The sequence below is a fragment of the Amblyomma americanum genome, chromosome 6 (genome assembly GCF_052857255.1).
Source record: "Amblyomma americanum isolate KBUSLIRL-KWMA chromosome 6, ASM5285725v1, whole genome shotgun sequence".
In the NCBI taxonomy this organism is placed as follows: Eukaryota; Metazoa; Arthropoda; class Arachnida; order Ixodida; family Ixodidae; genus Amblyomma; species Amblyomma americanum.
In genome coordinates this window covers 177,881,158-177,909,053 of record NC_135502.1, presented here as the reverse complement: position 1 = coordinate 177,909,053, position 27,896 = coordinate 177,881,158, and the positions used below count along the sequence as shown (strand labels likewise).

The following is a 27,896-nucleotide window of genomic DNA, read 5'->3' as shown; positions in this document are numbered from 1 at the left end:
TTAATGTGTTATGCTTATCAGTAGGATAATAATTCTTAGATTAATAAATTGCATAAAGAAAATTACTTATAAAGCAGCAGAAAAAACAACCATGCCGCCGGTGGGATCCGAACCCACGACCTCCGAATATCGCGTCCGGTGCTCTTACCAACTGAGCTACGGCGACGGCTGCCCAATCTGCTGCTCTCGTGGGTATTTATGTTTACTGGGTGTAAGATGACGTTCTACGTCACGCTCGCGGTATTACAGGACGTGCTACGTCCGCCGCTATGGTCGAGGGTGGCGCTGGTGAACACTCTCAAGGCTCGCTTACACCCAGTAAACATAAATACCCACGAGAGCAGCAGATTGGACAGCCGTCGCCGTAGCTCAGTTGGTAAGAGCACCGGACGCGATATTCGGAGGTCGTGGGTTCGGATCCCACCGGCGGCATGGTTGTTTTTTCTGCTGCTTTATAAGTAATTTTCTTTAAGCAATTTATTAATCTAAGAATTATTATCCTACTGATAAGCATAACACATTAAAAAAAAAAAATTAACGTTCCCCTATGCACCTTGGTTTCGGTGACTGTTGGCTCCCTTCATAAATTTGTCAAACGGGCCCCTCATTTCCTTTAACTTGTCTGCTGATAGCTTAACGAGGGTCTCGGTTCTGGCAGTCTTAATGCCAAAGGTAGCATAAGAGGGCTCTCGCACAGTTTCCGCCCTCGCCGTTAGATGACGTTCTACGTCACGCTCGCGGTATTACAGGACGTGCTACGTCCGCCGCTATGGTCGAGGGTGGCGCTGGTGAACACTCTCAAGGCTCGCTTACACCCAGTAAACATAAATACCCACGAGAGCAGCAGATTGGACAGCCGTCGCCGTAGCTCAGTTGGTAAGAGCACCGGACGCAATATTCGGAGGTCGTGGGTTCGGATCCCACCGGCGGCATGGTTGTTTTTTCTGCTGCTTTATAAGTAATTTTCTTTAAGCAATTTATTAATCTAAGAATTATTATCCTACTGATAAGCATAACACATTAAAAAAAAAAAATTAACGTTCCCCTATGCACCTTGGTTTCGGTGACTGTTGGCTCCCTTCATAAATTTGTCAAACGGGCCCCTCATTTCCTTTAACTTGTCTGCTGATAGCTTAACGAGGGTCTCGGTTCTGGCAGTCTTAATGCCAAAGGTAGCATAAGAGGGCTCTCGCACAGTTTCCGCCCTCGCCGTTAGATGACGTTCTACGTCACGCTCGCGGTATTACAGGACGTGCTACGTCCGCCGCTATGGTCGAGGGTGGCGCTGGTGAACACTCTCAAGGCTCGCTTATACCCAGTAAACATAAATACCCACGAGAGCAGCAGATTGGACAGCCGTCGCCGTAGCTCAGTTGGTAAGAGCACCGGACGCGATATTCGGAGGTCGTGGGTTCGGATCCCACCGGCGGCATGGTTGTTTTTTCTGCTGCTTTATAAGTAATTTTCTTTAAGCAATTTATTAATCTAAGAATTATTATCCTACTGATAAGCATAACACATTAAAAAAAAAAAAAAATTAACGTTCCCCTATGCACCTTGGTTTCGGTGACTGTTGGCTCCCTTCATAAATATATATATATATATAAAACTGACATGAGTGTTCTTGCAAGGCCAAACTCCAGCTCATGACTTTGCTATTGTTCGTTTTGGCCTTGGTTAAGTACTTAAGCGGCTGGTCCGTTTGAATTCTGAAATGTCTCCCATAAAGATACATGTGAAATTTCTTTGCCGCCCACACCCCTGCCAAGCATTCGTTTTCAACAGTGGAGTAGTTGCGTTCACTAGCCGATAATCTCTTAGTGGGAAAAATACCGGATGCAGCACGCCATTCTCTTCTTGCAAAAGTACCGCTCCTAATGCTGTGTCTGATGTTGGTATTGGCCACTACCGACCATGCTACCTTGGGGGCGTACCGTAGGGCAACTCTTTCTTCGTACTTTTTCAGCATATTCGCACGCAAAACCTTCTTGGCGCTATTTATCATTAATTATTAACCCTTGTCTTTTCCTTCTGCATCACAGGATAAAGACCCTTCCATTGCATCAGTAAATTATTATGATCCGTGGGTAGCAGGATGGAAACCCTGTCGCCCGGATTCAGATTTCTGTGAGTAGCTTTCTTGTCATAGTAGCCCTTATAGTGTTCGTGCGCCCTTTCCAGGCCCTGATGTGCAAGCTTCCATGTTTCCTCCAACTTCTCCCGCAACTCAAGAACGTATGTATATGTTGTCTTGAGATCTCAACCAATCTCTTTGTTAGCCCACAGCTCCTTGAGTATTGTAGGTGAACCTCTAACGGTTCTCCCATACAACATCTCGAAGGGCGAGAAACCAAGACTCATTTCCGGTACTTCGCAGTAAGCGAACATAAGAGCCGGGAGATATCTACCCTAATCTGTAGGTCTCTCCTGGCACACTTTCCTGATCATATATTTGAGGGTGCCGTTAAACCGCACTACAAGCCCATTACACAAGGGATGGTAAGGTGTTGTCAGTAACTGCCTTACTGACAACACCTTATCATCCTCCTTCATTAGTTCCGACGTGATGATCGAGCCCCGGACGCTCGAAATTTCCCTCGGGAACCCATAACGCGACAACATCTCCATGAGGCCCTCCGCCAGTTGTATACTGCCAATAGTCTTCAATGGAATAGCGTCAGGATAACGGTGGCCACGTCAACCAGGGTAAGGACATATCTATTTCTTCTGGCGGATACTGGAGAGATGGGTCCGACAATGTCAATAGCCACTCTTTGAAACGATAGGTCGATGGCTGGCATCTTTCCCAGAGGTACGGGACCAACTCTTCTCTCTAGAACTGTGCGCTGGCACACGTCACATGAGCAAACAAAGTGTTTAACGTCACTCTGGACACTTAACCAGAACTCCTCGGTGATTCTAGACACGCTCTTTTGAACACCCTGATGTCCGGCCATAATGTTGTCATGTCATAAGCGTAACACTGACTCTCTCATATCTTTCGGTAACACCAGCTGCTGGACCCGCCTTCCTGAGCTAAATATGCATTCTCTGTGCAGAAGGCCGTTTACCAATTGATATTCGAATGACGTACGACTCCTCTTTTTTTTTCACTTTTTCCTTAACTCTTTCAAAGAAGGATTTCAAGCTCAGGTCTTCTCTTTGTCTAATTGCAATTTCAGCTGGTGTTACGTTCAGACACATCGTAACGGGACTAGAGAGCGGACGCTGCGTTGCTTGGGCTGTCACTTGAGCTCTTGTCTCCACTGCCGACGAGAAACTGACTGCCCCATCATCCGCCTGAGCTGCCGTGTAGTAATAATTGGTTTTTGGGGAAAGCAAATGGCGCAGTATCTGTCTCATATATCGTCGGACACCTGAACCGCACCGTAGGGGAAGGGATAAAGGAGGGAGTGAAAGAAGAAAGGAAGAAATAGGTGCTGTAGTGGAGGGCTCTCAGCTGTCGTGCGCCTTTCCTCATTTGCCTTTCCTCCTTTGGGTGTTTTTTATCGTCGAGCATCCTCCACTTGGGATTGGAGTCCTCGACACTTCTTGCACCCATAACATTTCCGTAGATGAGATCGTAGATGGGTTGCTCTAAGCATTTTGCCCCTACCTGTCCAGTATAATATGGCGTGGACAATAGAATCCTGGCTTCAAGAACGTACCTTACTGTGCTATCTATAAGAGTGACGGCCGATGCTTCCCCTGTAAGATCCTCGTCCTTCACCACGCTTCTCCAAACCAAAACTGTGTCGGCTCCGATGTCTCTAAGCACCAATATAGGACGGTCCCCTATTTGTCCAACCATCACCGGAATTGCTGCTTTCGACTTGGGTGTCCCACTCGCCGCCTCATTTTCGTGCGGCGTTTGCTCTCCTTTCACCTGTGGAACTTCAGGTGTCACGACAAGTTCTACCATAGGGTCGACAACGCATGCACTCGGTCCTGCGTTCTGTATCGGCACTTATCCAGAGTATGACCCCTCCTCTTACAACCTTGACACAAAACCTGTGGTTTTTGGGCAGCGCTACTAGTCCGACAGTGAATTTGCACGGTGTCCCACCTTGCCACAGAGGAAACACCTTACTGGCACCTCAGATGCACTGCCATATGCTCTTGGTTTTGTCACATCTGTCTCTACGACCTTTTGAGTTTCTCTTTTTACTCATATTTCTATATCCTTGAGCCTCGAGGAATTTGCCTGCAGTTTCGGCGAACTCTTCGAATGAACACAACTTTATTTCAGGAATAGCGCTAGCTTTGAGCTGCAACACGCTAAAAATTGCTTTGTGACCAGCTTGTCACGCACCCCTTAAAAACTCTTTTCTGTGTTTGACATATGAAGCCACCTGTCGAAATAGTTGGTCAGCCTGCAGGAAAACTGCTTAGCTGTTTCAGAATCCTCAGGTTTCACGGTGCGAAATCTCTCGCGAAAACCCTCTGCCATAAGCCTGAATCTTTGGAGGAGTGCCTTCTTGACTCCCTCGTAGTCCATGGAGTCAGCAGGAGGCATCCTCCCCAACACATTCAGTGCCTCTCCGACTAAACACATGCTCAATGTCGTGGCCCATTCACTGAGCTACCAGCCTTGCCCCAAAGCTATCTGCTCGAATAATTGCAGATATGCGTCCAAATCATCTCTCTTATCATCAAAAGGAGCCATCAGCTTTCTTGGACAAACTCTGGCCGGTCTAGGAGATTCTGTACTCGCTAAGGAAAAAGAATCAATTACTGAGAATGACATTGAGGCTTGCCACCGTGTGCCGACACGAAACCAAGATAAAGCAAATACCATCGTCAAGTTCCGGTCACGCGCTAAACACGACAACGTCCTCGGAAAAGCGGAAAAGACTTTTCACAAGCATCACCATTGGCCTGAAAACTTCAGATTCTATCTACATAAATGAACACCTATGCCCAATACTTAAGAAGCTTCTAGCGCTGACTGTCAAGAAAAAGGACGAAAATAGTTGGAAATCGGTCTGGACAAGCAACGTAAAGATCCTCGCAAAAGAAGCCGATGGCATGCCGGCTGTGCCGATCCTTACTGAACTTGACATCGACAAAATATTTTCTGCCCAGTCTAGGGTTTCGTCCTCAACCATAGATAATGAATAAAGTGTGCGCAGGCTTAGTTGCTTGTACCAGCGAAAAAAGGACAAAATGGATTATCATGAACTGGTCTTGCCATCAAATCTCGACCTTTAGCACCAGTTTTTTGAATCGGTCTTGCATATTAACGCATGTTCGGCTAAACATAAAGATGATGATACCATCTTTCTTTTGCATCAATTTTCTTTTAAGTTTGATGTGATAATGAAGTCAGAGACGTGATATTAAAAATAATTGCCCTGTGTTGGAGCTAGGTGGGTACGACACCTTTTTTCTTAATAGTCAAAGAGACGAGGTGGCGGTGGGGCGATACTTGTTTCGGCTCAAAAGAAATGTAAACTTCTGACAGATTTCATTATGGTGACTGATGACATCGAAATACTGACACTTCAAAATAAAATCCAAGTAATTTCTGTTGTATACCACCCACCAAACGGTAACGTTATGCGCTTTCTTGAATTATATGAATAGTTTTTAAACTTCGTGTCAAAAAATAGCCTCATAATGGTTGGTGGGGGTGATATCAACATCAATGTCTTAGAAGATAGCCATCCTGCACGAGAATTTAATATGCAACTGCTTTCGTTTGGTTTCGCAAATGTAATTGCAGCACCAACAAGCATTGTATGTTCCACATATTCAGCACTTGATCTTTTGATAACGAACACTGATACAACCATGCACTGTGGAGGCACAATTTCATCCGACATCAGTGATCATTGCCCGGTTTTCCTTGCGCGCTACGTAGATTAGGTACCAAAAAAAGGCAGAAGAAATGTTTCACTACTCAGTGAGTCACTGAAAACAATTTAGAGCTGCTCAAACGAGAAATATTATGCCAAGTTTGGTCAATAGTATAAACTAAAGGTAACGGGGATGAAGCTTACAAAGAATTCATTAGCCTTTTTGTGCTTGCCTATGAAAAACACGTCCCATTAAAAGCACTTAAACGCACTATGAAAGCGAGGAAACCATGGGTGAAAAAATAGCATCTAAAAAAGATGAAAAGTAAAAACCGCCTTTATTAATCCTTTTTACGTGCAGGATTAGATACAACTTTGAAAGAGTTTAAAACCTTTCGGAATAAACTGAATGCAGAGCTTCGGCGCGCGAAGTTTACATATTATGATGAAATCTTTGCTAATATCACTAAACAGCGCGCCAACGCTGCCTGAAAAGTAATGAACATTGTTCTTGTTCGTAGAAGCGAAAATTCACCGCCAGACACTTAATGATAAATGGCCGTAAACTTGGCGGCAAGGATGTCGCTTACTAATTAAATCATTTCTTCGTTAATATCGCTGTCCAAATTCAAACGGAAATCGAGCCCACCGAAAACAGAAATCATCGGGACACCATCATTGACAGCTTATTCTTACAGCCAACCAATGAGTCTGAAGTCTATAGTACAGTTATGGCTTTGCCAAACAGCAAGGCGTTAGACAGCGATAATCTTCAGATAAAACCCGTCAAATACCTCTTGAGCATAATAACGCCTGTACTTCTACATTTATTTACCTTAGTAATAGGGTCCGCAAAAATATCCAGATGAAATAAAAATAGCTAGAACATCAGTTGTCTTTAAAGGTGCAGATCGCAACTTGCCAACAAATTATCGACCAATAATGATTCCAGTCTCCTCGAAAGCACTGAAAAAAACCTTTGTAAGAGTAACTTTGTTCTTTGATAGACATAATGTTCTTGGTGACGCGCAATTTGCCTTTAGGAAAAACAGGTCCACGGAAATGGCTCTATTAACAATAAAAGAACGTAGTATGCAAAAGATAGAAAAAATATGTACACACTTGCAGTTTTTGTTCATTTTAGATAAGCATTTGACTGCCTGAACCACCAAATTTTAAGCAGTGAACTCCAATCGTATGGAATCTGCGGAAAGTTCTTATATTTGCTCAAAACATACCTTAAAAACAAAGCTCAGATTTTGCGCTTAAACAACCACAATTCAGTGATTCTACCTATTAGATATGGAGTCCTGCAAGGCAGCGTCCTTAAACCACTATTATTCAACGCTTATATAAATGACATTGCAGACATTGTTTAGAAGATTTTATCATCTATGCTGACGACAGCACTCTTCTTATTTCTGGAAGAAACATAGATAATTTAATACTGATATATAACCGAGTATTTGAAAAGCTGTCTTTTTGGTCCAAAGCAAACCTACTGAAGATGAATGGTGCCAAAACAAAGGAAATGATTTTTCGCGCTAGGAATAAATAAGTTAAAACGAACCTTACAATTAAATCGAAACTCTAGAAATAAACGTTGTTGACAACCACGAAATTCTCTTCTAGATAAGGCGGTGATATTGAAATATTATCTATGCAGGAAACTGTCTTTAGTTACAGGAGCTTAATCACATTGCCGCAGTATACTTCCTTTGAAAGCCAAACTTCATATATATCAATCATTATTTAATTCTCACCTAAATTATTGTACTTTAGTTCGTGGCACAACCAAGAGAAATTTAAACAGGCTTCTAACCATAAAAAAGCGAATAATTCGTCATATTGCGAATATGGAACACATGGCCACTACACGAAGTACCTTGAGATTATTTGAAATACTTCGTATTCGCGATATATATGAATTTCGACTATTGAAAACATTTTACTTTTCCTCCCTTACAACAATGAACCAACTAAAGTCATTAGCATCTCTGCAGCGCCATGACACTAAGGTACCCAAAAGAAATACAGATTTGTGAAAAATCCCACGGCTCAGAACATTTTATAAATATCAAGCGTTTTCACGTAACCTCCAATTTATGCTAAACAAAAATACACACACTTTAGGATTGAATAGAAGTAGTTTGAGGTCTTTTTTGTTTGTAATTTCTATACTCTGGTAATACTTTGTTTTGTTATACATGGTTTTTTACACTTTATTATGCTTTTTTTCTCCTTCTGTTCGTGTGCTTCATTTCAGCAAATGGATTGTACGTTGTTTTTGTCACCTTCTTGAAACACGTTTCTTGTGACATATGATGTCTGACTTATGTTGTTTACCAGCTATAATTTCAATGCTCAGAATCTTGTATAAAACTTGTATATACGGGTGCAAACTAGACGTAATATGTTTGTTTTAAATATATTAAAATGTTACTGATACTGCTACGTAAGGGCCTTGGCCTTAGTCAAAGTTTTAGCTAAGGAGACCCTCCAGGCAGTTTCTGGAAAATAAACATTGAATTGAATGTATTTATTAGCTTGCTTTGCGGCCACAATGGACTGAATGACTCGGCGGTGGCGTAGCAACCAGCGTGCTACATGTAACCTCTCTGCTTTTCACCCACCAATTTTCCAATCGCTTTTTGCTAATTTCAACCACACATTTATTTACATAACCATTGTTATCTCTAAACCTAGGGCTTCAGGAAGAGTGACTGTGCCTGCATCGACATCGGGATGTATACCATCACATTTGAGTGTGACGTGTTCAATTCTCACTACAGATTTGCCACACTCAGCACAAGGGTCATCTTCTTCGTTAAATTTCTTTTGTAGCAAAAGCTACATGGGCCACGAACTCGCAGTTTCGCGGTGCTCGCATTCCCACTGTCGTCGCACCGTACGACGTGACCAACCACGTGACCACCCAAGTGAATGGCCACTTGACCAACCACGCGATGAACCACGTGACCAGCCACGGCGCCACCTACTCGCAATCTTTCATGACGTCATAGAAGCCGAACGCCTCAGCTTTCGCTACGTTTATCCTGACATAGCCGAGCTAAGCCACTGCCAAAGACATAGCCGAGCTAAGCCACTGCCAAAGTATTGTAGCTGCGCGTTCTGAGACACCCTGACCTAGATTCAAAGAGTAGGGCACTGCCTCTTGAGTTATCATAGTACTCAATGTACATGGTAACTAGCGCTAAAGGCAAGGACAGAAGAAAGACGGACACCACGAACGCTAGACATCAACTGGTTTTATTTCAGACAGACACGTTCAAGATATAGGCAAACATGTACAATAGATCACACCCCAAAACCCATATGCAACGGCACCTTCTCTTTCATGAAATTCAATTCTTTGGATGACAAAGATAACGTTGGGCTGCTTACGCATGACTGTCGTTCCAATTGAATGACGAATGCTTCCAGTATTTCGTGTTCCTTCTGGCCTTAACTTGCAAAAAAGACCCTATTCTGATGATAAATCGGAGCACATTTATCCTTGCAACGTTTTCAATGTGCCGCCAAGTGTGCCGGACCTGATAATGCCTACACAGCCAGCGTGTGCTCCATTAGACGAATATTGATACAACAGCCAGTTTGGCCGATGTAGCCATTCCCGCATGACAAGGGAATTCTGCAAACCACGTTGGTCCTGCAAGCCACATACGGCATTTGAAGTTTTATCGGGCAATGGGGCTTTTCCTTTTCTGAGGCAGTATCAACTGTTTTACACATTTTTTCGAGTTTTACCTTTCTTTTTTGTAGAGTTTTACCTTTTTGTAGAGTTTGTTGTAGAGTAGAGTTTTACCTTTCTGTAGGGATTTTTAGAGTTTTACCTTTCTAGCACATTTGTAAATTTTGATGGTGGGATGTACGTTCAGCGTGACGGTGTGTGCATCGGTTCTTGTGTCTCCCCCGCGCTAAGTGAATTGTTTTAGCCAGTTTGGACAGGCGCATTGAAGCGTTCCTTGACAACGACAAGATTTTAAACATTTTTAGATATGTCGACGACTTCTTGGTAGTTTCAAAAACTACTCAGCATGATGGAAAAGGTGTTCGAGTTGAACGAACCTCGGAAGTTTTTAAGTCTTCTGCCTATGGTCTTAATCTCACTCATGAGCTTCCTAAATATGGCAGCCTACAGTTCCTGGATGTCCGGCTCTTTCTGAGTGACGCACGGGTTTGCTATATGTACCAACCAAGGTCTAAAAAACAAACTTTTAAATTTAATTCGGCCCATTCTAAATTAGTAAAAAGAGGTATTGCCAAGATATGCCTTCGTGCTGCCCTAGACAAATCCTGCTCGCGCAAGGTGAATGACAGTGTCCACCTGCAGGCCGATCGCATGACGAAGGCAGGCTTCTCTAAAGAACTCGTGACATCTGTCGCTGAAGGCCTGTTGAAAATGATGACCTGTGCGAACAGGCAACGACGAATGAGCAACAAGCTCATGAGCGGGCTAGATGCGTTGCACTGCCTTATATCCACCAGCTGACACACCGCCTAAAGAAGGTGGCGCAAAAAGGCAAGGTCCGAGTAGTGCGTACTGCACCCGATAAATACGAAAAAATGTGTGAGGCAGTTGATGCTGCCTCAAAAAAAGAAAAAGCCCCATTACCCCATAAAACATCAAATGCCGTATGTGGCTCGCAGGACCAACGTGGTTTACAGAATTCCCTTGTCATGCTGGAATTGCTACATCGGCCAAACTGGCCGTTGTATCAATGTTCGGCTAATAGAGCACAAGCTGGCTGTAGAGGTCCGGAACACTTGGCGGCACATTGCAAACGTTGCAAGGATAAATGTGCTCCGATTTATCATCAGACTAGGGTCTCTTTTGCAAGTTCAGACCAGAAGGAACGCGAAATACTGGAAGCATTCCTCATCCACTTAGAACGACAGTCGTGCGTAAGCAGCCCAACGTTATCTTTGTCATCCAAAGAATTGAATTTCATGAACGAGAAGGTGCCGTTGCATATGCGCTTTTAGGGTGTGATCCGTTGTACATGTTTGCCTATATCTTGAATGTGTCTGTCTGGAATAAAACCAGTTGATGTCTAGCGTTCGTGGTGCCCGTCTTTCTTCTGTCCTTGTCTTTAGCGCTAGGTACCATGTGCATTGAATCTAAAGATCACCAACTAGCCCAGTTGTTCACTTTAAATAATCATAGAACGCTTTCTTCTTGATCTGCCTTTTCAGTATCGATATAGTTTTACACTGTGCTTCATTTCCGTAGAATTAAATTTTTACGTTCTGCGTTTTAACGGGTCCTTTAATGCACCTTCCCTCTCCGTCTTCATGCCCGGCATAATTACTGGTTACTTTCCTAGACTTTAAAAAAAGAGTGTGACTTTTGTCTTTTTGGCAGGTAAACCACTTGTCGCTGAGCTGACACCTTTATGAGGGTAATATTAAGCTATTTGCTCCAGACTAAAGTTTTAGTCCACGACAAACAGTACAAACGTTACATTCTCTCTCGTGTAAAGTTACACCTTGAAAGGCACTGCAAGTTTACGCTGCCCAAGACTATAGTTACACCTTTTCAGGAAGACTATGTTTTAGTCCACGACATTGTAAACGTTACACTCTCTCTAGCGTAAAGTTACACCATGAAAGGCAGTTAAGTTTATGCTGCCCAAGACTATAATTACACATTTTCAGAGAGACTAGTATATATAGAAACCTCTGAATAAAAATTCTTGTAGTTGCGAGTGAGCGCTGTGTCCACTCTGTGTCGTTGTTTTTGAGCGCATGGATTTTTCATAATGAAAGAAGCTTCCTCCAATAATAATTCTTGTCGGCACCCCCTTTTTTTTCTTATGGACAACTCACCCTCTCCGCCCCCCTGTCTCTAACCTCTGTTTTCTCTTTCCCCTCTTTTTTCTCGTCTGTTCCTTTGAGCACCCTCCTCCTTTCCCTCTGTCGAAGGGAAAAGTCTGGTCGTTCGCTGTTTGTCTCTTATGTGATCGGTTTGTTTGCTCAAAGGAGAGCGTTTTTTCGCCCCTCCATGTGCATTCGGTGCTCAGAAAACACGGACCTTTGTGTTCACAATTATCTTACCCTGATGAAGAACGGTCCACCGTTCGAAACCGTTGGTAAATAAAAGTTTCTTCAAGTGTACTTCAACTCTTTTCTTATATATATTTATAAACACACACACACACAGGCACACGCACACGCGCACACACACATTATATATATATATATATATATATATATATATATATATATATATATATATATATATATATATATATATATATATATATATATATATATATATATATATATATTCAAGGTTGAAAACGCTTCATTTAGCCATAGATTTATTTGGAGTCGACGTTTCGGACAGAGCCTGTCCTTTCTCAAGACTGAGGTTACAGGGGTCTTCTTCCTCTTCTTAAGGAGTTGGCACTGGCACACATGTACGACACATGAACAAAAAAAACAAACGGAGGCAAAGAATACTAGAAAAGACACAGATAGAAAGGAAAAAAAGGGGGAACAAATAAAAAAGAAAAACGTGTTGTACCCCGTCGCCCACCCCGAAGCCGCGGGGAACCGACCCCGGACGAGGGAAACAAAAAAAAAGGAAAACACGGAGTGGGAGGGGATAATGGCTACTCATCAAGGCAACAGAGCGGCGGCGTGTAAGGTGGACAGGAGCAGACGGTGGCGGGATCGCCCTACACACAAAAGTTAAAGACGCGTGCACTCGCGTGCCCCGACCATAAAGAGTAAACAAATAAACAGAATAAAATGCAGACAGGGCCGGAGCTTCCGTCATCTGGAACCACTTCGGCAGGCAGAGCCAAGGCCGAATCAGCGGCGCCGTGAGCTTAACTAAACACACGTGCACTATGCATGAAAACACCCAGACACACAGCAGTAAAACATCCGAGCTCATGCCAGTGTCGTGTGGCGGCTAAATGACAATGGCGGCAGCATTTAAGCGAGTAAGGTGTACAGAAACAGACGGTGGCGGAATTGTCCAACATATATAAATTGGAGATGCTTGCACTCGCGTGACCTGGCCAGAAAAAGTAAACAAATAAAGAAAATAAAATGCAGACAGGACAGGAGATTTCCGTCATCTGGAACCATTTCCGCAGCCCGAGTCAAGGTAGAATCAGCGGCGCCGTGAGCTTAACTACACACACGTGCACTGTGCCTGAAAACACCCACAAAAGAAAAAAAAGTGGAAAAACATCCGAGTTCGGCCAAGTGTGGTGTGGGAGGTAAATGCGAATGGCGTGAGAGCTTAGGCAAGGGTTCTTCAATTGCACCCCGTCGTCAAGGTAATCGAATTGGGAAGATAGGGGCAGGATGGTGTAGGGAATGAAGAAATTTGTGTGAGCTTGAAAAAGATGTCGCTGGCAAGAAACGACCGAGGTATGTCAAGCTGGCTCTCGTAATGTCAGCAACGGCCCTGCAAGGGGCGGATGGAGGACAATACACCTGGACTTTCATTAATGCCGTGAGGAATTATTTCAAATTTGTAAATGAAGTACGACTCGCGTTGTTCCCTTTCCCGGGTGTTTTGGAACCCACCCTGTAGGACTGTTAACATAATTGCATCAAATGGGTGGTTTCGCTCATTAATGTGTTTTGACAAGGGAAGGTTGGGTAGGGATAAGATATACGCGCGGTGGTTATTAAAGCGAATTCGTAGAGGGTTGGCGGTCTGTACAATGTACTGCATACTGCACACACTGCATTCTAGGGGGTATATTACGTTGCAGGAATCACAATCAAAGTTGCCATTAATTTCCCCTTTGAAGCCTGAAGCTGTGCTTACTGCACAGCTTGATGTTTGTATGTGGTTGCAGACCTGGCATCTACTTTTTCCACAGGGCCGGCACCCCAAAACCGGCTGGTTGTTTCTTTTTGAGTGTACAAGAATATTTTTAATGTTTTTTGGTCGTCTCTAGATCACGTGAGGGGGAGCAGTGAAAATTTTGGTGAGGCGCTCGCTTTGTTCGAGGATGTTGAAATGTTTTCTGAGGATTTTGTTTACGTTAGGCGGGTTACTGGTGAAGGTAAGTACGAGATTTGCCCGGTGGTCTGTTTCGTCGTTGTAGCGACATCCCTCCAGTATTTGCTCTCGGTTGAGTTTAGATGCCTTTTCAATGGCATCATCGACAATGGCGGGGGGGGGGGGGTATAGTTGCTTAATGAGGACTTCTCGCATTGCGTTTGGAATTTTTTACGAAGTCCTCGTCTTGGGAACATATTCTTTTAAATCGATGTGCCTGAGAGTATGGGATGCTTGTTTTAGAGTGACGAGGATGGCAGCTTTGGAAGTGTAGGTATTGTTGGCGGTCCGTCGGTTTTCTATATACACCGGTGGTAAGTGAGCCTTTGTTTACCGAAATCTCAACATCTAGAAAGTTAATTTTGTTGTTGGAGTACGTGTAAGTGAAAGATATGCCATTAATTTGCAAACAGTGTTCATTGTTAAATTCGAAGTTGTTATATTCGAGTACGATTTTTGCCAGTATTTCTAAAACACGTGGGGTAGGGGTTTCCTCCTTTCTGTTTTGTTCATATGCTTCGATCAGAGATTTAATGCCATCGGAATGAGGAATGTTTGTGTAGAGAGAGACTACATCTAGTGTTGCCAGGAAGGCTCCTTCCTGGAGTTTGAGACCTGCTATTGCGCGAAGGAAATGGTTTGTGTCGCGTATGTATGATGCGTGTGTTGTTGGAATATGTCTAATTAGTGTGTCAATGTAACTGGAAATTGGTTCTGTAATCGTGCCGATGCAAGATACTTTAGGGCGGCCAGGATTATTCTTTTTGTGGATTTTCGGTAACATGTAGAATCGGCCCGGCGACGGGTGTGGTGCGGTGAGGGCTTTAGATAACCGTAGGGATATGTCCCCATTCTTCGCAAGTTGACCCAGGGTCTCCGCTACAAAATGTTGGTATTGCGCAGTTGGGTCCTGCTTCAAGACGTTGATAGAAACTAATGTTAGAGAGTTGTCTCAAGCCTTCTTCAATGTATTTTTCGCTGTCCATGACAACTATACCACCTCCCTTATCTGCTGGCTTTATGATTATATCTGTCCTTCTGCTCAGAGCCTTCAATGCATCCCGTTCGTTTTTAGACAACTTCTGCCTCCCTGGAGTGGTTCTTGTAGCGTAAATAATGTCTTTCTAGAAGGCCGTAGTATACTACAATCTGCCTCTTTAAATTTGCTTGTAGTTAGCCATTGGCCACTTTGAGAAGGCGTTGGTGGCTCTGAGGATGGAAGAGAGTCGTGCTCATTCAACAAATTACCCTTACCGCGCTGGAGGCCACAGAGCTTATGTTCTTTGAGGAAAAGAGAGCGACTGAGGTACGCAAGACAAACACAAAAAATTTATTCGAGACGGGGGTTCCAGAACACGTGTGGTCAAAATCAATAACAAGCGAAAAAGAATTCAAGAACGGAGGCAGCTACAAATATTAACCCCACTATTATAATAAACTCCAACAACAAATCCAGTAGAACGACACAAACATCAACAGTTCAAGAAACACGCGTTAGAACGATCTGAAATGACAGCATCTACTAATAATTATCCTGCGGTTCCAAGCGCCGGCTTTGCTTTCCAGCACAATATTATTAATCTATCAACCAGGGCCTTAACGACAGAGGAAATATCCATCCTTTCTCGAGGCCTTACATTCTGCCTACCACCGGTAAATACAGCGAATTCTCGGTGTTAAAAGATTTGGACAACTTTGCACGAATGTTGCGACTCCGGGAATACTTCATCGATCGGGTGCGGGTTACCGCGGATAGCAGAGAACTCGTCGTTACTAACCACCACTGGACTCCTAGTATAGGAAGGGACAAACACTTGGACTTGTGCATTAACGCCTTCCAGAAAGACATTATTTACGCCTACAAGAACCACACTCCAGGGAGGCAGAAGTTGTCTAAAAACGAACGGGATGCATTGAAGGCTCTGAGCAGAAGGACAGATATAATCATAAAGCCAGCAGATAAGGAGGTGGTATAGTTGTCATGGACAGCGAAAAATACATTGAAGAAGGCTTGAGACAACTCTCTAACATTAGTTTCTATCAACGTCTTGAAGCAGACCCAACTGCGCAATACCAACATTTTGTAGCGGAGACCCTGGGTCAACTTGCGAAGAATGGGGACATATCCCTACGGTTATCTAAAGCCCTCACCGCACCACACCGTCGCCGGGGCCGATTCTACATGTTACCGAAAATCCACAAAAAGAATAATCCTGGCCGCCCTAAAGTATCTTGCATCGGCACGATTACAGAACCAATTTCCAGTTACATTGACACACTAATTAGACATATTCCAACAACACACGCATCATACATACGCGACACAAACCATTTCCTTCGCGCAATAGCAGGTCTCAAACTCCCGGAAGGAGCCTTCCTGGCAACACTAGATGTAGTCTCTCTCTACATAAACATTCCTCATTCCGATGGCATTGAATCTCTGATCGAAGCGTATGAACAAAACAGAAAGGAGGAAACCCCTACCCCACGTGTTTTAGAAATACTGGCAAAAATCGTACTCGAATATAACAACTTCGAATTTAACAATGAACACTGTTTGCAAATTAATGGCATAGCCATGGGTACAAGGATGGCACCAACCTACGCCAATATCTTCATGCATAGTATTGAATCCAAATTTCTGAAAGATTGCCCCATTAAGCCCACCCTATACAAACACTACTTGGATGACATCTTTTTAATATGGACTGACACAGAGCAAGAACTCATACGTTTTATTGAAAACTTCAACCTCGTCCACCCCAACATATCTTTCACTTACACGTACTCCAACAACAAAATTAACTTTCTAGATGTTGAGATTTCGGTAAACAAAGGCTCACTTACCACCGGTGTATATAGAAAACCGACGGACCGCCAACAATACCTCTACTTCCAAAGCTGCCATCGTCGTCACTCTAAAACAAGCATCCCATACTCTCAGGCACATCGATTTAAAAGAATATGTTCCCAAGACGAGGACTTCGTAAAAAATTCCAAACGCATGCGAGAAGTCCTCATTAAGCAACGATACCCACCGCCATTGTCGATGATGCCATTGAAAAGGCATCTAAACTCAACCGAGAGCAAATACTGGAGGGATGTCGCTACAACGACGAAACAGACCACCGGGCAAATCTTGTACTTACCTTCACCAGTAACCCGCCTAACGTAAACAAAATCCTCAGAAAACATTTCAACATCCTCGAACAAAGCGAGCGCCTCACCAAAATTTTCACTGCTCCCCCTCACGTGATCTACAGACGACCAAAAAACATTAAAAATATTCTTGTACACTCAAAAAGAAACAACCAGCCGGTTTTGGGGTGCCGGCCCTGTGGAAAAAGTAGATGCCAGGTCTGCAAACACATACAAACATCAAGCTGGGCAGTAAGCACAGCTTCAAGCTTCAAATGGGAAATTAATGGCAGCTTTGATTGTGATTCCTGCAACATAATATACCTCCTAAATGCAGTGTGTGCAGTATGCAGTAGATTCGACAGACCGTCAACCCTCTACGAATTCGCTTTGATAACCACCGCGCGCATATCTTATCCCTACCCAACCTTCCCTTGTCAAAACACATTAATGAGCGAAATCACCCATTTGATGCAATTAAGTTAACAGTCCTACAGGGTGGGTTCCAAAACACCCGGGAAAGGGAACAACGCGAGTCGTACTTCATTTACAAATTTGAAACAATTCCTCACGGCATTAATGAAAGTCCAGGTGTATTGTCCTCCATCCGCCCCTTGCAGGGCCGTTGCTGACATTACAAGAGCCAGCTTGACATACATCGGTCGTTTCTTGCCAGCGACATCTTTTTCAAGCTCACACAAATTTCTTCATTCCCTACCCCATCCAGCCCCTATCTTCCCAGTTCGATTACCTTGACGACGGGGTGCAATTGAAGAAACCTTGCCTAAGTGCTCACGCCATTCACATTTACCTCCCACACCACACTTGGCCGAACGCGGATGTTTTTCCACTTTTTTTTTCTTTTGTGGGTGTTTTCAGGCACAGTGCACGTGTGTGTAGTTAAGCTCACGGCGCCGCTGATTCTACCTTGACTCGGGCTGCGGAAATGGTTCCAGATGACGGAAGTCTCCTGTCCTGTCTGCATTTTATTTTCTTTATTTGTTTACTTTTTCTGGCCAGGTCACGCGAGTGCAAGCATCTCCAATTTATATATGTTAGACAATCCCGCCACCGTCTGTTTCTGTACACCTTACTCGCTTAAATGCTCCCGCCATTGTCATTTAGCCGCCACACGACACTGGCATGAGCTCGGATGTTTTACTGCTGTGTGTCTGGGTGTTTTCATGCACAGTGCACGTGTGTTTAGTTAAGCTCACGGCGCCGCTGATTCGGCCTTGGCTCTGCCTGCCGAAGTGGTTCCAGATGACGGAAGCTCCGGCCCTGTCTGCATTTTATTCTGTTTATTTGTTTACTCTTTATGGTCGGGGCACGCGAGTGCACGCGTCTTTAACTTTTGTGTGTAGGGCGATCCCGCCACCGTCTGCTCCTGTCCACCTTACACGCCGCCGCTCTGTTGCCTTGATGGGTAGCCATTATCCCCTCCCGCTCCGTGTTTTCCTTTTTTTTTTGTTTCCCCTGTCCGGGGTCGGTTCCCTGCGGCTTCAAGATGGGCGGCGGGGTACAACACGTTTTTCTTTTTTATTTGTTCCCCCTTTTTTCCCTTTCTATCTGTGTCTTTTCTAGTATTCTTTGCCTCCGTTTGTTTCTTTTGTTCATGTGTCGTACATGTGTGCCAGTGCCAACTCCTTAAGAAGAGGAAGAAGACCCCTGTAACCTCAGTCTTGAGAAAGGACAGGCTCTGTCCGAAACGTCGACTCAAAATAAATCTATGGCTAAATGAAGCGTTTTCAGCTTTGAATTTTTGCCTCTAGCAACCAAATACGTTTATCTTTCTATATATATATATATATATATATATATATATATATATATATATATATATATATATATATATATATAATATATATATAATGATAACAGAACCGAATTACAGGAAACGTCTTTCGCTCAATCATTCCGCTTAGCCCGGTTGCTGGTAGATTCTACCTATTACCAAATATCCATAAAGTAAACATTCCGGGTCGACCCATCATTTCTGGTGTCGGCACTGTTATGGAAAATCTATCCCGTTACGTCGATACGCTAATTAATAGAATTCCGCCCACATTTCCGTCCTACATAAAGGACACTACTAACTTCCTGTCCGATATCATTGATCGTGTCATTCCTCATGGTTCTTTGCTTGTCTCCGTCGACGTAACTTGACTCTATACGAACATTCCGCATGCAGATGGTATCGGGCAGTCGTGGCCGTCTACAATGAAGCTCGCATTGAAAAGATAGTGGACGGTGGTACACTGGCCACCTTACTTAAACTGATATTAGAACTTAACAACTTTGAGTTTGAGGGCAAGCATTATGTTCAAATTAGAGGCACTTCTATGTCCACGCGCATTGGCCCTAATTATGCAAGCATATTTAAGGGTTTGTTGGAAACCGAATTTTTTAAAAGCCAGTCATTAGTACCATTTTATTACATTGATTACATTGATGACATATTTCTTATTTAGCCCCATGGCTAAGCCGAGCTGCTTTCATTTATAGCCGATTTCAACAACCTGCATCATTCTATATCATTTTCCCATACGTACTCTACATGTAAAGTGAATTTTCTTGACGTCACCGTTTCGCTTCACGAAGAAAACCTACTTACCGCCAGCAATATTTGCACTTTGAGAGTAGCCGTGTCAAACATGTTAAAAACAGCATCCCCTACAGTCAAACACTTAGGTGCAAAGGTGTCTGCTCGAAACAATCTGACTTTAAAGGTAACGGCGCCACACTTTGTAGCGCGCTCATTTAACAAAATTACCCCCCTCAGATGATCGACGACGGCATAGAGCGCGCAGATACGCAATCCCGAAGGATTCTACTCGCTAAAGAAAAACCTACTCGAATACCAACCTTGTCCTCACTCATTCTGCATCCGCACCAAATGTTTCGGGAATCTTAAAACAACACTAATGTTCTCATGCGAAGTGTTCGCCGGAAGGAAATATTCGTAGAGCCACCAAGGGTTGTTTATAGAAGATCGAGAAATCTACGGGGCATACTAGCGTCCTCAAAAACTACTGCTGCGCAACCCGCAGGCTGTCACCCTTGCAACAAGAGCCGCTGTAAAGTTTATCCGCATATCACTACGTCTCAGAGCGTTAGCAGTACTGGTTCTAACTTTCATTTAAAAATTCAGGGTGACTTCACCTGCGATAGTGCGAACGTCAATTATCTACCCCAGTGTACTATATGTAACCTTCATTATGTAGGCCAGACTGAAACCCCCTTTAGATTACGCTTCAATAACCACAGAGCCCATGTTAAATCCCTCCCAAACCTGCCCCTATCAAGACATGTTCAGCTCCCAGGTCATTCACTTGATCATATTACAGCTACTATTGTGGAATCTGCATTTAAATTTAATCACGACCGAGAAATTAGAGAGTCTTCCCTGATCTATAAGTTTAATACAGTATCTCCGGGTTTGAACGAAAGCACGGGGAAATTGAGCACCGTACCAGTTCAAATACCCTGATATCCACCGATGTTAAGTGCTATTCTGTTCGTGCTTTTACTTTATGTATATCGCAACCCGCGTTTGCGTTTAATCGCACCAGTATGTTTAATTTGCCGCTGCATCATAAAGCTAAAATTTCGCTACGTTAATCTTTTTACATCACCGAACGGGTATGCTTATTTATTCTTTTCTTGTGCTCGGACAGACCAGACAGATAGCGTCTTGAGTTATTTTTTTTGTCAGGATGTAATAAAAGCTAATACTGTCACCGTTTATGCTGCTTTATCGTGACCTGTGTTTTTTAGTAGCCGTGTGTTTTTTTAGTGTTTTTAGAATGTACAACTTCTGGCGCCTTAAGTTTTGCTGTCCAGTAATTCTGGTTTCTCATCTTTGCACTGTAAGCATGACACGTTTAATCATCTGTCCTCGCATTCTATAGCTAAGATTGTTAACGCACTAAATTTCGCAACGTACCCCTCCTGTTCAGCCATTGTGACCCACATTCGTGTACCTACATATCGGGTTCTATTCACGCGTGTGATACGTTTTTAATCTTCTATGCATTATATGTTTGCACGTTTTTTGTGCACCCTCCTACATATTCTGTGTCCTCCGCTCCTATTCTGTTATTCTGATGAAGGCCGTCCCACAGACGAAACGTCAAATTAAATTGTTTCAAACGTTCGTCTGTGTTTAGTCACTACTACTGACCATGCCTGCCAAGAAGTCTTTTTGCCTGAAATATATATATATATATATATATATATATATATATATATATATATATATATTGTTGGAAAGAACTGAGGCTTGGGAAGTGCCGGCGGCCGGTGACAAAAGAAGACGACGAAACAGTGTGGGTGTTGTTGAAGAAGAAGCCGACAACGTGCCGAACGCTAAAAAGGCTCCTGTGTCGTGCCGTACCAGGTTCCTGGTTTCTGAAGGACCTCTTGGTTGAAGGCCAGGTGACGCCTTATATTACAAGTGGTGGAGGTGCGATGATCTTTTCACCTGCAGAGCTCCGCAGCCGTGTCCTGACTCCCACTTCCATCATGACTGAGACAACGCCCCAAGCTGCGCCCCCGTCACACGCCGTCATCTGTTCCGGCGCCGCGCGGCTGCGCGATCCCGCCATTTTCAGTTGCACGGATTACACCGACGTAGGAGATTGGTTGGCGTCCTACGGACGCGTAAGCGCCTACAACCGTTGGGACGATACTGTTGAAACGAACGTCATTTTCTATTTGACCGACGTGGCATATCTGGTTTCGTAACCATGAGGCCGACATCTCCACCTGGGCGGCTCTCAAATCCAGCCTAACCGAAGTCTTTGGGCGTACCGCTGTCCGTAAGCTCCGCTCAGAGCAACGCTTACGAAATCGGGCCCAAATCACTGGTGAAAACTTCACCGGTTACATAGAATACGTCGTGGACCTATTCAAACGTGTCAATCCCTCCATGAGCGAGGCTGACAAGATCAGGCACCTTATGAAAGGAATTGACGACGATGCCTTTCAAATGCTCGTCGCCAAGGATCCCCAGCGTGTCGCCGACGTCGTCAGCTTCTGCCAAAGCTTTGATGAGCTGCGCAAACAGCGCCTTTCCACGCAGCGTTCCGGCCTGCAGGACGCCACTCTCTCAAGCTTCGCATTAACCGGGAATGACGCCACGGACAACCAGTCCCTACTTCAACACATCCAAACCTTTGTTCGTGAGGAAGTCGCAAGCCAGCTGTCGGTCTCCACGTGCCCGCCTCCGCCTACCCCATCGCTGGCGCCCTGCCTTCAACGCGTCGTTCAGGAGCAGGCCGCGGAGGTGCTGCCCGCTCAACATCAGCAACCTCTCCTCGCGGCGCCTCTCACATATACTGATGCCGTGACCCGGCCAAGGCCCCAGCCTGTTGCCCCTGTCTACAGGCCGCCCCTCAATCTCTACGCGCAGCAGCAGCCTTACCCTCCAGCTCATCGGCCTGTTTCATGGCGCCAGCCAATGCCTGCAAACCCGTGGCGCACGGCAGACAATCGGCCCATACGCTACGCCGGTGCCGTGGCTGGTCACGTGGCCCGATTGTGCCGCAGTCGCGGTCCCCATTCATACGCCTATCGTCGTGAGCCAGCATATGTGATTGCGACATCTCCGCTGCCTGCGTTCCAAGACGAGCCTCCTCGCGACTCTTCCCGCTATGACATCCGTTCCAGCCGCTCGCCATCTCCGCGCCATCGTTCTCGTTCGCCGATGACCCGCCGCCCACCGGCCGTCCAACCGGTAAACTGAAGGCCGCAGTTCCGGAGGCAAGAACTACGACACCGGCGATTCGTCAAAGCCCTTTTTCTGTACCTGCCATTGTCATTGCGGTATTCGTGGAGGGCACAGCCGTCAACGCGCTTATTGACACTGGTGCCGCAGTTTCTGTCATAAGTTACGATCTTTGCCGTAGACTGAAAAAAGTGACGGCACTGCTTCCTTCCGTTTCCCTACGCACCGCATCCGTTCAAGATATCCGGCCCATAGCAGCTTGCACCGCCCGTCTCCTTATCAACGACGTTTCGTATATCATGGAATTCATCGTCCTCGCCGGCGCTTCGCACGACGTTGCACTATGGTGGGACTTTCTATCCACCCCTCAAGCTGTCATCGTTTGCTCTCGTGCCGAACTTGAGTTATCGCCATTGACTGACGCTCCCTTTGCCGTGCAACCTCCCGCTGACGCTACAGTGATTGTCGCCGAAGACACCGACGTTCCGCCTTTCTCCTCCGCCCTTGTGCTGCTTTCTTCTGCCGCCCTCTCCGACACAACCGCTGTTTACGCTCCCTTGTCACACAGTGCCACCATAAACTCCGTTTTACTTCCGCACACCCTGCTCACAATTTGTGATGGTTCAAGCGCTATTTACGTTCGCAACCCGTTTTCCTGCCCTACAACTTTATTCCGTGGACAGTCGCTTGGCAGGGCCGGGTTGCTCGATCCCACAGATGCCTACCTCCTCGGCGATACGGATACCTCTGCTGCTCTTCCAAACAGCGCCATTACCCTACTCCTTACGTCGTCGACCCTTCATCTCTTGGAAGTTTTCCAACGCTCCGTCGACGCTGATTTGTCCCCTACACAACGCTCTCAACTGATCGCCATTCTTCAGCGCTTTACCGCTTCATTTGATTACAAGCAACCTTCCTTGGGCCGCACGACATCCGTTACCCACTCTATAGCCACCGGAGCACATACCCCTTTGCGGCAGCGCCCCTACCGCGTCTCCGCCGCTGAACGCCGCATCATAGTCGAACAGATCAGCGATATGCTCCAAAGTCAGGTGATCCAGCCGTCCAACAGCCCATGGGCATCCCCAGTTGTGCTGGTGAAGAAAAAAGATGGTTCAGTTCGCTTTTGCGTGGACTACCGTAAGGACGTTTACCCTCTCCCACGTATCGACGACGCTCTCGACTGTCTGCAGGGAGCTGAGTTCTTTTCTTCGTTGGACATGCGCTCTGGTTACTGGCAGGTGCCGATAGCGGAGGCCGATCGCCCGAAAACCGCCTTCGTTACACCGGATGGGCTCAATGAATTTAACGTCATGCCATTTGGCCTCTGCAATGCTCCTGCCACTTTCGAGCTTATGATAGACAACCTCCTTCGTGGGCTCAAGTGGCACACCTGCCTTTGTTATCTGGACGACATTGTCATCTTTTCAGATTTTCCATCCCATCTTCAACGCCTGGAGACTGTCCTTCGCTACCTGACCGACACTGGTCTCCAACTCAACCTGAAGAAGTGCCGCTTCGGAGCTCGACAGCTAACCATCCTTGGACACGTCGTCTCAAAGAATGGCGTTTTCCCGGACACGGCGAAACTGCGCGCTGTCACGGAATTTGCGACACCAGCTTCAATGAAGGAACTTATCAGTTTCATCGGCCTTTGCTCCTACTTCCGCCGCTTCGTGCGCAATTTTGCAACTGTCATCGCCCCACTCACCAAGCTTCTTTCCCACCACGACCTGTCGGCCTGGTCGCAAGCCTGTGATAATGCCTTTACCACGCTACGCAGCGTTCTGACCTCTCCGCCGATACTGCGTCTTTTCGACCCTGAGTCGCCAACCGAAATCTATACCGATGCTTGCGGTGTCGGCCTCGGAGCCGTTCTCGCTCAGCGCAGGCCTGGCTTTACCGAATATGTCGCCGCTTACGACAGCCGGACGCTCACAAAAGTTGTAGCGAATTTTTCCATCACAGAGAAGGAGTGCTTAGCGATCCTTTGGGAAATTGCCCTTACTTGTACGGGCGTCCTTTTGACGTTGTCACCGATGACCACGCACTCTGCTGGCTATCGTCTTTGAAAGCTCCCTCTGGCCGGCTGGCGAGTTGGGCTTTGCGTCTCCAAGAGTACGACCTTCGCGTTGTCTACCGATCCGGACGTAAACATGCCGATGATGATGCTCTCTCCCGCTCCCCTTTACCGCCGGACGCCACTTCTACTGTCTCCGCCCTGGAACCTTCGTCAATCGAGATTACCGATATGGCTGCTGAACAGCGTCGGGACACAAGGATCGCTGCCCTTTTAGGTCTATTATCGAACCCATCGTCACGATGGATGGATAAATGGATACGGCTGAACCCTTCACATCGGGCGGTGGCTCAAGCCACCTAGCCATGTCTTGTGAAATTTTACTCCTGTCTTGCTTTTAGCCACCAATCAGATAACCTTCGCTTGGTTATTTCTAACCTCTTAAAATTCACTTTCCCTTCACTATCCCTAAACCCCAATGCCTTGGGTAAGTCAGCCCCGCTGCCTTCCACTGTAGGGTGAAGCCCTTTACAGAAAAGTATCAAGTGTTCAGCTGTTTCCTCCTCCTCTCCGCACGCAATGCACAAAGTGTCTATCTCCTGGTACCTGACTCTATACGTCTTAGTCCGCAAAACTCCAGTCCTGGCCTCAAACAACAAAGAACTTCCCCTACAATTATCATAGATATTTTCTTTGACAATTTCCTGTTTAAAGGTCCGGTATGTTTCCAGTGCCGATTTCGTCAGCATCCCTGTTTTCCACAAAGCTCTCTGTTCCTTTAACCTTTTTCTTAACCGATAATTGCTGATTTGCCCCCTTACTGCTGTCCAGATATTTGCTTGTCAATTTTCTAGTTCGCTTTCTCCATTTCGTGTCAACATTCTTTATATACAGGTATCTGAAAACTTTCCTAGCCCACCGCTTTTCCTCCATCTTTCTCAATCGTTCCTCAAATGCTATCTTACTGCTAGCCTCTCTGCTCTCGAAAGACGCCCATCCCATATCACCGTGTACCCCCTGATTTGGTATATTGCCATGTGCTCCCAAAGCTAACCTCCCTACTCCCCGCTGCCTAATTTCCAGCCTTGCTTGAACATCTGGCCTCATACACAGGACCGCATTCCCGAAGGTCAGGCGAGGGACCATCACCCCTTTCCAGATCCCTATTACTACCTCATACCTATTGTAATTCCACAGTGCCCTATTTTTCATGACAGCTGCATTCCTTCTAGCTTTATTCATTACATATTTTTCATGCTCTGTCAGATACTCAACACTGTTATTTATCCACACCCCAAGATACTTGTACTCATTCACTACTTTTAGCACAAACTCCTGTATTCTATGCTCGCCGCCCTCTTCATTAAATATCATGACTGCAGATTTTTCCTTACTATACTTGAAGCCTAATCTATCTCCCTCTGTACTGCATATGTCGAGCAACTTCTGCAGGTCTTCCTTGTTGTCAGCCATTATCACTATATCGTCCGCATATATTAGTCCCGGTAATGTCTGTTTACTCAATTCCCCTTGCTTGAAAAAAGATAGGTTGAAGCCTAGTCCGCTCCCCTCTAGCTTGGCCTCCAAACCTTGCAGGTACAACATGAACAACAAAGGGGACAGAGGACATCCTTGTCTAAGCCCCCGCTGTATCTCTACAGGCCCTGATACATTTTTTCCCATTTTATGAGCACTCTGTTACCTCTATATATATATCTTTTAAAAGATTAATTACTCTATTTTCCACATCCAATGTGCCCAATATGTCCCACAAATGCTCTTGAGTAACGTTGTCATAGGCTCCCCTAATATCCAGAAATGCTAGCAATAAGGGCCTATGTTCCTTTTCTGCAATTTCTATACACTGTGTCAATGCAAAATAGATTGTCCTCCAACCTCCTTTGTTTCCGGAACCCATTCTGTAGTTCCCCTAACACCCCTCGTTCTCCACCCAAGCCTGCAGTCTATCCTTTATAATTTGCATCACCACCCTGTAAACCACAGATGTCACTGTTATGGGGCGATAGTTACTTACGTCTGCTTTGTCCCCCTTTGCCTTATATATCATGTTCATTCTACTTAATCGCCAATCATCTGGGACTTTCTCATCCACTATCATTTTGTTCACTACCTGTATTATTGTTTGCTTGGATTTTGGTCCTAACTTCTTTATCAACATAATCGGGATATCATCTGGTCCTGTTGATGTGCCACTAGGAACCTTCTTCTCTGCCCTTTCCCACTTACCTTGCTCAAGTGAAGCTATTGCTGTAACCGGTCTATCCTCCTTCGATAAATTATGTACCACGTGCTTTGCTGAAAATTTTTCCGTCATCCTTGTTCCTATGTGTTTTATTGCTTCATCCCCTTCTAGTCGAATACCCTCATCTGTAACAATAAACCTTTGTTCTAGCCTAGTTTTATTACTCATTGCATTTAGATGTTTCCAGAATTTGTGGGCTGCTTTTCTATCCTTTTTATTTACTTTTGACATCCATTGGGCACCCTTTCTTCTACTTTTCTCATTAATCAAATAGGATGCGTCCCTTCTACACTTTATGAAGGTATCCCATTTTCTGTCTACTTCGGGTTTTGGTTCCCCCCTCTTCTTGGAATACCTGTGTTCCCTGGATGCTTCCTTGCGCTTTTCTATTGCCCTCTTGACCTCCTCATCCCTCCAACTCTTGGGTTTGCATCTTTTCCCTTTTAGCTTTACTCGCACCTTAGCTAGCTCTAGCTCCAGTAATCGAGTTAATTTGGTATAAGTCCATTCTGTTTCACTATCCTCAAAAATTACTTTCTCGATTTGTTTGGCTGCTACTTCCAATTGCTTTTCTGAGTAAAAATTTCCCCCTGATTGTTTATTTTGCTTCAGTCCTACATTGCTTTTTCTTCGGAAGCTCAACTTGATACGCTTGTGGTCACTACCTAGACTTCTGGAATCATCTTCATCTATGCTCATTACCCCTAATCTGTTATACATCCTCTGTGACATTAGTGCATAATCTATCGTCGAGTGCAGACTCCCTGCCTCCCATGTTATGAGCCCTTCACACTTCTCGGTGCTGTTGCATACAACTAAATCATGCCTGTCACACATGTCCTGCAGCATGCTTCCTGTCGAATCCATGTACCCATCCAGGTCTTCTATGTGTGCAT

At 45.1% G+C, this 27,896-nt stretch overlaps 1 protein-coding gene and 1 non-coding gene across 2 annotated transcripts in view; one reads left to right on the top strand and one right to left on the bottom strand.

The window, feature by feature from the left end:
* The window catches only part of LOC144095061 (uncharacterized), a 181,850-nt gene that overhangs the window by 91,692 nt on the left and 62,262 nt on the right, over window positions 1-27,896 (bottom strand). The gene's annotated exons all lie outside the window — the stretch shown is intronic.
* TRNAL-CAA (transfer RNA leucine (anticodon CAA)) lies at window positions 859-932 on the top strand. The gene has a single exon. It is a non-coding gene; the product is annotated as a tRNA-Leu (tRNA).